General features: G+C 46.6%; 1 protein-coding gene across 7 annotated transcripts in view; it reads left to right on the top strand.

Moving 5' to 3' along the window:
• The first annotated feature begins 4,049 nt into the window (after positions 1 to 4,049).
• Positions 4,050 to 9,733, top strand: part of STON2 (stonin 2) — a 151,913-nt gene continuing 146,229 nt past the window's right edge. For all 7 annotated transcript variants that reach the window (XM_044231962.1, XM_044231959.1, XM_044231963.1 and 4 more), the window contains exon 1: positions 4,050 to 4,166. The gene's annotated coding sequence lies outside the window, so the exon portion shown is untranslated. The remainder of the gene's footprint in view (positions 4,167 to 9,733) is intronic.

The raw sequence follows: 9,733 nt of genomic DNA, 5'->3' as shown, positions 1-9,733 counted from the left end.
CTTTGCAGAACATTTTCTTTGTGTGACTCTTCATTAGGCTCTAACCTTCCCAGTGACCCTGTCTTTCTTTTTACCCATAGCTCCGAGGACTGTTCTGGCACAAAAATAAGCAGGAGCTCAATGAACCTTTGTACAGCAAATGAATCTTGCTGTGGGGACATCACATTAAGGAAGAACATTTAGAACGTCATTACATTCTATTGATTTTAAATTCAATGAAAGTTCAAAGAAGAGAAAAATGAACATGAACTGGAACGTGTATTGAAGGAGTTATGGATGTTACAAGGCTTGGGTTGGAAACAGGAAATATAAATAAAGATTCTTTAGCATCGCTTCAGCTTCCTAATAACAAGATTTCTCACTCAATAGTCTGTGTGTGTGTGTGTGTGTGTGTGTGTGTGTGTGTGTGTAACACTGGAGGGAGGGAAGTAAGGAGCTGGGTTCTTGGGAAGGGTTTCTCTTGCGTCTTCTCCTTGTCTGGCTTCTTGAGAACTACCTTTTGGAATTTGGCTGACATTGTCTACTATCCTTCTTCCCATAATTCCACAGAATGCTTGTCCATAAATATTTGAGGAATGGAAGCATCCTCCCATAAAGATAAAACTAAATTCTATATTACTGACTGAAGTTCATTAAGAGTTCATAGAAGGAAGAAGGGTAGGAGCAGTGAGATCTTATTGAAGGATTTCTTCAGGCCAGAGTCAGGCTATAGAACCATAAAGACATTGACTCTCCCACTCTGATACCCTCCATTATTTTTCTATATTTCCAGTTAAGACGACTTCAGTCCTTTAAACCAGCAAAAACTACAGACAATAGAGTAGCCACCAGCCACGTGTGGCTATGTATAGTTATATATTATATTCAGTGGTACTAACCACATTTCACATGTCCAATAGCCACATGTGCATGGTGGCTTCCATATCAAATAGCTCAGATAAAGAACATTTCCATTAACATAGAATGTTTGATGGGACAGTGCAGATCTAAGGAGTAAATCCCCTCTAGGTTGCTGAAGGTGGGAGCTTGAGGGCAAGACACGCCAACTTATAACTGTATTTTACAGGCTTTTCTGTTCCTCTACACTATTACACCATTAGCTACTAACACTCTAAGATTTAACTAACATTTCCTCCATTGATGGTTTCCAAACTCTCTGAATGCCCGCTGCATATATGTTTCGTTTTGCTTCTTACAACTCAGTGGTTTTTAGCATATTCACAAAGTTGTGCACTCAAAACCACTATTTAAATCCAGAACATTTTCATCAACCCAAAAGGAAACCCCATATCCACTCAGCAGTTGTTCTCCATTTCTCCTTCCCCTGACCTCTTGGCAACCCCAGATCTGCTTCCAGTCTCTACAGATTTGCTTACTCTGGAAATTTCATCTAAACGGAAACATTTAGTATGTGGTCCTTTGTGTCTGGCTTCTCTCACTAAGCATAATGTTTCCCAAGTTCATCCATTTTGTAACATGTATCAGTCTTCATTCCTTTTTATGGCTGAATAATATTCCATTGTATGGATGTACCACAGTTTGTTTACCTCTTCATCAGTTAGTGGAATTTGTGTTGTTTCAATTTCATAGCTGTTATAAATAATGTTGCTAAGAATATTCATGTACAAGTTTCTATCGGGGCATATGTTTTAAATTCCCTTGAGTATGTACCAAGGAGTAGAATTACTGGGTCTTATGGTAACTCTGTGTTTAACTCTTTGAGGAAACACCAAAGCTGATTTTCTAAATCAGCTGCGTCATTTCATCTTGTGTATATTTCAGACCTCATTCTTCTCTGTAGCTGACAGTGCCTAACATACAGAAACTACCTAGTCACTATTAGACTGGGCAGATGATCACTTTGGCTCACATCAAACATCCAGCCAGCCTGGAACTACAGGATGCCTTGTTGAACAGCACTGGGGTATGGTCCCAGTCTCCTTAATGCCTCTCTATTACTGTAAGTAATTTCATTCAGTCAGTTCAAGTTTATTGAATTAGTACTGAGTTCCTTGTACTAGGCCAGGCATTAGTGATAATTAGTTGGAGGCATGGTCATATAAATGGATCACTAGAAAATTGTTGCTTCGTACTGGAATAAGAATATAACAGGGACAAGGGGATCACTACCAAGGACAGGACATTTTCATTGAGTCTTGAGTGCTAACCAGAAGAAATGCAATGCAGGAGGCACAGCCTAGCAAAGCGTTTTTGCGAGATGAGATAGGGGACAGACAGATTCATAAGCAGTTCCTGCCCACAAGAAGGTTCCAGGGTGGACATAGTGGAGTCCAGATTCTTCTTTCTCTTCTCATCCTTCAGAAGGTCGAGTTTAGTGCGATGCAACCAGGGCTATCGATTTAAGAAATTATCTTGGGTCAACCTAGTTCTCTACCTAAAATAGCCTCTCTTCCTCGGAGTGATAGTGTGACCAATCCAAATGGAACTTATGCTACGGCAAAAGCCACAGCTATGGAAAGTGAGCAACTGGAATGATGGGCTGATGTCTCCACGTGCGTCTGAAGTTTGGACAGGGATACTGGTGTAAGAACCTTCCTCACACAGTCTGTTTTGCTCTGGTGTTCTTATCAGGTGAGGTTCCACCCAGCCCAGTCCATCTTTTCAATATAGAGTCAACGGATCACTCGTCCCTTGATATAAACTTGGAAAACGGAGCTAATTTCTTGTAGGGTCCTGGGCTTTTCAAAGTAAATGACGTTAGGCTCAACTAGGGTACAAATCAAGCTGTTCAGAGTAGGTCAAGCTGGTTTTCACTCCAGCCTTTCTCTACCAACCCAAACTTCTCCTTCTAGAGTTCTATCAACATAGGAGAATATATAGAAAGGAAATACTTGTAGGAAGATGGCTACATATTTGCTTTCAAGGTATTTCTGCAACTAAAGTTAAAGGTGCTAAAATAGAAACGGTGCTACTTTTTTCTACTCACTGTTACCTGGTTGCTTAAAGGGGGCTCCTTTTATGAGTGGTAAAACAAAGTTTTGGCAGCATCCTGAATTTATAGTGGTTGTTCTTATTCTTTAGAAAGGCCCAGCTCAGGTGAGACAAAATGTTGGGAGGGCTAAAGAACTGTGGGAGAAGATATGGAAGACAGGAACAATTTTAATTCCCAACACTCTCTCTCCCTTCTAACTTGTGCCTCTTAACTGCAACGTGGAATGACTGCTGGTGTGTCTTCCAGATGAAAATCTCTCACACTGCCAGCTGATGTCACTTGGCCACACGTTTCACAGGACATGCGGACATCCTGAGGCCAGCTGTTTTCTGTACTTCTGTATTACTATATCCAAAGCACTTAGAAAAGAGCCTGGTAAACAATGTGTGCCATAGTGAAGTCAGGGTTATTATTATTATTGTTACTATTACCATTATTATTCAGCCTTAGCTCCCTATCTAGGTACTGAGGTCCTTGTAAGTGAAGATCTATCTCACCATCTTCCTCGTTCTTACTAATTTGTAAACGTGTCGGACCTCACACACGTCCCTTCCCTTTTGCGAACTCTGGTTGGACCACATAGAGATAGATTGTGCGTCAAGTCCAAGCCAAGTTCAAAAACACAATTTGGCAACCGCTGTTTACAACCCACCGTCCTGCTTATAAAAACAGGAAATCAAAATCCTGTAGGTTTTTGCAGGAGTGAGGCCGCAGAAGCAAGGATCCCCCCGGTCCAGCCTTGGTATGAGGAGTGGGAGAGACTGCAAGGCGATCCCCACCCCCCGCCACCCCATGCTTCTCGTCCTACTTTCCACTTCATCCCGTTTCTCCACAACCGAGCGCAGAGGAGCAAGATCCCGGTTTCGTGTCTGGATCTCCGCCCGGAGGTGCAGCGGGGACGAGAGGCAGCGGCGCCGGGGACACCGGGAGCAGGTCCAGGCGGCGCCCCGCCCGTCCCACCGCCCCGGCTCCCGGCCACCCAATCAGCGCGCGTCTCGGGCGCGCGCTGCGCCCAATCAGGAGCGGCGGGAGCGGCGCCAGGAGCCCGCGGGCGCGGAGCGAGCCTGGAGAGTCGGGAGCAGGCGGCGGCGCTGCGGCCGCGAGGGAGGGCAGCGGAGCAGCAGGGCCGGACGAGGATCCCCGCGCCAGCGCAGCCGGCTCTGCCGCGGCGGCGTTCCGGCCGACGCTCGGGACCCTGCAGCCGGTGTCGCAGGTAACAGCGCCCGCGTCCCGCGGTGGAGGGCGAGCGTGCCCCGCCGGTGGGGCTCCGCAGGTGGAGCGGGCGAGGGGTGGGGGTGGGGGCGGGCCGCCCGCGAGGTCCTAGCGCCGCGGGTGCTGCCCCTCGCCCAGCGGGCCCCTGAACCTCCGCGCGTGCCTCGGTCGGAGCCCCGGGGAGGCGCGACATTTCCACTAGCCGCAGGCGTCCGGGGGTGGGAGGGGGTGAGGTGAGCCCGCCTAAGGGGGGGCGAGGTGGAGGGGGGTCGGGAAGACACCTGCGACTCCCTCACCCTACGCGGACACTATTTGCCGACGGATGTCTTCCCCGAGATGTGAGTCCCCGCGACATCTTTGTTGGCCCGTATAGGGAGGCGACAACAGGTGTCCCTGGGGACGGTGCTTCCCCCGCCACCCCGCTCCGCCCCGAGTGAAACTGGGTCTTGGCGTTCCGCTCCACCTCCGGGGTGTCCGGAGACAGGACCCTTGCCTGGCCTCTCAGGCGCGCTGCCCGCTGGACAGCGCCCAGAGGCGGCCTGGACCCGGCAGACCCTGGCTTTGGATGGAGTTTCCTCCGCGCGTTGCCAAGCAATTTGCTGGACACCCGCCTCTTACTGGGTGAAGAAGAGTTGAAGATGAGAGAGATAGAGACAGAGAGAGAATGAGAATGTGTAAGTGCATGTGTTGCCCCTACTGGAAGGAGCTCCCTGAGGGCTGTGGGTAAATCATTAACTGTCTCGTGCAGCTACTTGGCCTCTGAAAGGGAGAGACACCCTTTCTCTCAGGCAGGTCATTTGTGCCCTCTGTGCCTCACTGCCCTCATCTGTAAGGTGGCCATAAATAATTGCTCCTGCTCCAAGGACCTGCTCCATAGCGTCCTTTCCAGGATTAAATAAACCAATGCCGGCAAAACACCAAGCACAAGGCTGTACGGAGTGGATGGTCTTTTAAAGAGTAAATCAGATGTGTCCTACCTGGCCCAGTGACCATTTGCAGCTCTGAACAGCTTTCTAAACTCAAAGGGGAAAAATGCTATTATTAATGTTACTGATCGTATTGTTTAAAGGTAATACATCCTTTGAGGAATTAAAAAAAAAAACTCCATTGGACTGGTGAAAGAGATAAATGGATTCTAATTAGTAACTGAGAAAAGCTTTGTAAACCTTGAAGAAATTGTTATGAATGTCGTGTGAGAAGAATATCTTGGTTTTTTTGTTGAATGCTCATCTTTGACTGGTATGGCTTAAGGGGAAGGATTTGCAGGTTCTTATACTTTCCAGTCCTCCCTTGGACAAGTTGAAAGAGAGGGAAAGGAAGAGAAAAACAAATAAAAAGCCCAACCTCACAACAAAATGCCAGCAGCTCATAGAAACCTAAAATTGTCGTTCTTACTTTAGGCGGTTATTGCTATGTCTGACCTGGGTGGTCTGGTTTAGTTCTTTGCCACTGTGTCGCTTTTCTGTCCTTCTTTTCTTTCCCTTGTTCACTTACCGAAAATATCAATATGTAGCTGATTTACTTGGAATTCTGAACCTTCTGCTCCTTCACATCCTACCCTGTGACAGACCCAAAAGGTCCTGAGGGCATCGTCAGTGAGAATCTGCCTGTCTTAACTCGAGGCCACACTACCTGGGAAAGGTACAGGCGGAGGGCTCTCCAGGCGCCCCAGGGCTCTTGCCAGGAACCTTTAAATAAATCCATCCACTTAGAGAAAGTGATTATCTTCTCAGGGGGTAAGAAGCCCACTTCCAGATGCAAGTCTTTCAAGGGTCAAATTAATTCCACAACCTTTTAACTTGTTGATAAGGAGACTTGTACTCTCTCCACCAGAATGGGGATGGGAGGGTCAGAAAGCTTGGTGATGGAGGAGGGAGGGAGATGTGTGGGGCATGGGAAAGATTGCTGAGCTCAGAGCCAGTCCCACACTTGGGGAAAACTGTTTCTGTGGCTGATGGCTGGGAAACCTGGACAAGCTGCCTTGCTTTTCTGAGCCAAAGTCTCCCACTCTGTAAAATGAGGGTTTAATTTTCTTTCTTTCTTTTTGTTTTTTTTAAGAGGAGTTGTTGTTCTGGGGATGGTGCTAATGAATAGGAAGTTCCCAGCAAAGTTCCAAGGACACAGTTACAGGTCTGTGGCATCCAAATGGGATCCTACAGGAGTCGATCAGTTATACCTAGGAATGAGAAAAGACTTGATTGAGGAAATAACACCTGAACTGAGTGTAGAGGGATGAGCCAGTCTCCTATGCAGATAGGACTGAGGTGGGATTGGAAGGAAAGGTAGAGCAGAGGAGAAAGACATTCCAGACAGAGGGGTCTGGGGGATCAAATGTGCCAGAATGGTCAGCGTAGGCAAAATAACGAATAACCCCCAAATTTCAATGGCTTACAAGGTTTATTTCTTACTTATCTTGGGTGTCCAGTGCAGGTTAGTTATGGTTCTGTTCCTTATCTGTTTTCATTCTGAGACCCTTCAGAGGCTTAAGAAACAGCCTCTTTCTGGGATAATACTGATCTCATGTAGGGGAATGGGAAAAAAGAGAACATGATAAAACAAAAATATGGCACTTAGTATCTGCTCAGAAGTCACAGACATCACTTCAATTCTTATGCTCTTGGCTAAGGTAAGTCACAGCCAAACTCCATGTCAGTGGGATGGGGAAGTATGAGTCTCCTGCAGGCAGTGAGGTATGGCTGAGTAGGAGGGAAAGTGCAGAAGGAAACAGGGCCAGGGAGGTGGCCCAGATCCGGATGATGAAGGGCCCCGGGTTGTGTGCAGGTGTTTGGAATTTTGTCTTATGGGCAAGGAGCAGCCACTGACGGGTTTTTAAGTTGGGGTTTGACCTGGTCAGATTTTTCAGGCAAAGCAGATGTCTCTAGTGGCAATGTGGGGAGAAGACCAAACTAGGTGAGATTAAAAGTGAGAAATGATGAGGGCCCAAATGAAGTCAGCAGCCGCAAATCTCCCTCACTATCTGTCACGTGACTTGAGGTTCCATTGCTGGAAAATTGTTCCCTTTTTTTTTTTTAAGTCTTCTTCTAAGATGCACATGCTCTCTCATCTTCATGTCACCTAAAGCAGTGGTTCTCAAACTTCAGTGTGCCTCAGAATTACCCGGAGCCCTTGAGAAAACACAGGTTTGTGGGTCCCACTCCTAGAGTCTCTAAGTCAGTAGGTCTGGGGTGGCACCTGGGAATTAGCATTCCCGACGAGAGCTCCATGAGGCCGATGCTGCCAGTCCAAAGTCTATACTTCAAAAGCCATGGAGCTAAAAGGAGAAATTAAGATGTGGTTGAGGGAAAGGCCTGAATAGAAGGGCCTAAGGGAAGGACGAAAAGTCTGGAAGGTCCCGGCGTTCTCCATCTGGTGGATTTGCTGAAGGCTGGCAGTGGCAGTGGGGTCTCTGAGAGTGACTGGTTCTCTAGGTTGATATTACACTGCCGATGCAGTTCTCGGCCCGAGGAAACGAAAGAAGTTTGGATTCACAGAAGACGCACATAAGTGCTACTTTATCCCTCCCTTTGTAATTCTGCCCCGATTATCTCCCCCCACCCCCATCAGTGAGCACACACCCTTTTGTCTGGCCCGAGACCTCTCACTCAAGTCTGTCCGCATACATCAGTTCTGATCCATCACAGCTTTAATTCTGGAACTGGGGTTTGCCCATTGGGTGGACATTTGGCTGAATTTTTAAATAGTCAGACCAAGAGATTTCTTACTTCAGTTGAGGTCATGTTCATGAATAATCATCTGTACCATATGATCATGCAAAGTGTGATCAACTCTCCCAAGATAAATACCCCCCTGAGAACTCAAGATGTCCACAGTTTAGCTTCTACTGACGGGCAGGGCAGGTCGCAGCAATTCTTTTAATGGTGACTCACCGCTCTTGCAATGAGAGAGCATTCCAAGAGTGGACGTGAAGGAGAAAATATGTTGGCATGTACAACATGACACAAGAAATAAAACACAGCAGGGGTTAGTTTTCTCTTTACTCTATTTTTCTCAATTCTGGATGTTGGAAAAAGCGTTAACTCTGCCAGGGTCCTGATAATCAGCGATATGCCTGCCCACACCATGTGAATACATGAAATACTTTCAGAGTCAGCATTCTGAGTGCTGGCCAGCAGGTTACAGTATTTGTTTCAAGGTGGTATGAGAGTATAACAGTCCATTGGGGTGTGTATAGACTGTACTAGAAATTATATGCATATGAACTTCGTATAAAATAAGAGAGGTCATGGTGGGTCCAGACTATAAAATGAAGTGTGAATAATATGTGAAGAGATCCTTTTCCTAACAGATTTGACAAACCACACCTACAAGGTGTGCTTTCTATAACAGCAGAATTCCTGCGGATTCTGCATACCTCCAGAGGTGGATGAGAAAGTTTGGAGCCATAACCTCTAGCCAGGAGGCCTGAGGCCATCTCTGCTGGTCTGTTTCCCTCTCCAGGTAATTTTGGAAAGCCAGCTGTTTCACTTCCTCCTTTAGCCTTGGCCCTCCCTTGGTCAGCTCTGCAATGAAACCCTGTAGCTCCCTCGATCTCAGGTCTGCAGGAAGCTTGGTCTGAAGTTGCAAAAGATTAGCAGACAAAACTCTAGGCCTGAGTGAGAGTCAGTGAGGGAAGGGACACTTAAACTAGCCAGGAGGGATCTAAAAATGCTGAACATGTTCATTAGAAAGTGATACTTTTCCCCACTGGATAGCATTTATCTGGCAATGTGGTATTTAAGAAAAATACACATTAAAAACTACACAAATAGTATCCTCTCTATGTGTTTATGTTGAATAAATGTTAAATGTGTCATATATATTTTTTAACATTTCTAGCAGTTTCAAGAGGTAGGTTTCTTGTGCTATAGCTGGTTTTCTGAAATGCAATTAATGAGAAACAGTTGGCCCCAAATCCACAGACAGATAATAGAAGGGCAGGATTGAAAACCCAGTCCCTTGAATTTTTTGTTCATTGCGCGCACCTCCACCATTCCAGCTGGCTTCTGACTAACCCTGACCTGTGCTCTGAGGTGGCTTCACTGACAGGTAAGAGAAGGTTAATGTTCTTTGTGCAGTGTTTTCATAATGAGTGTGAAGCTACTTTGCAGATTGCTAATCAGCCAGTAAAATCTCTGGAAGGCGGTTTCATGGGAATGGCACTGGCATCTTCTGGGTACAAGGCGCTGGGGAAGTTGTGAGGAATTCAGGGAAGTGTAATGCTTATTCTTTTGACACAGCCTCTATCTAATCTTAGGGAGAAAGGGCATAATGTTCATACAGAATTAGTAGTAGTCAGATAACAGTGAGATCAATAGTATAATCCAAGGGGACACCTCAGCTGTGAATTCAGAGACAGGGAAGGGAGTCTTTCTGAGCTCATGCTGGGCTGGGAAGGCTCATAGAGGAGCAACCATGCTGGCCTGGAGGTAGAAATAGGGGTCAGGTAGGCACAGTGGGTGTTAGGGAACGGGCTCCTGTGAACTGCGGCTCTGATGGTCTGCACAAGCTTGTTGAGGTCTGTGGCTAGACTTCTGTGTCCGGAGTGAAGGAGTCAAGTAGACCACTTCT

This window comes from Neovison vison, chromosome 13 (genome assembly GCF_020171115.1).
Source record: "Neovison vison isolate M4711 chromosome 13, ASM_NN_V1, whole genome shotgun sequence".
Classification (NCBI taxonomy): Eukaryota; Metazoa; Chordata; class Mammalia; order Carnivora; family Mustelidae; genus Neogale; species Neogale vison.
Note: the sequence above shows the minus strand (reverse complement) of the source record. Positions and strands in the feature narration are given on the sequence as shown.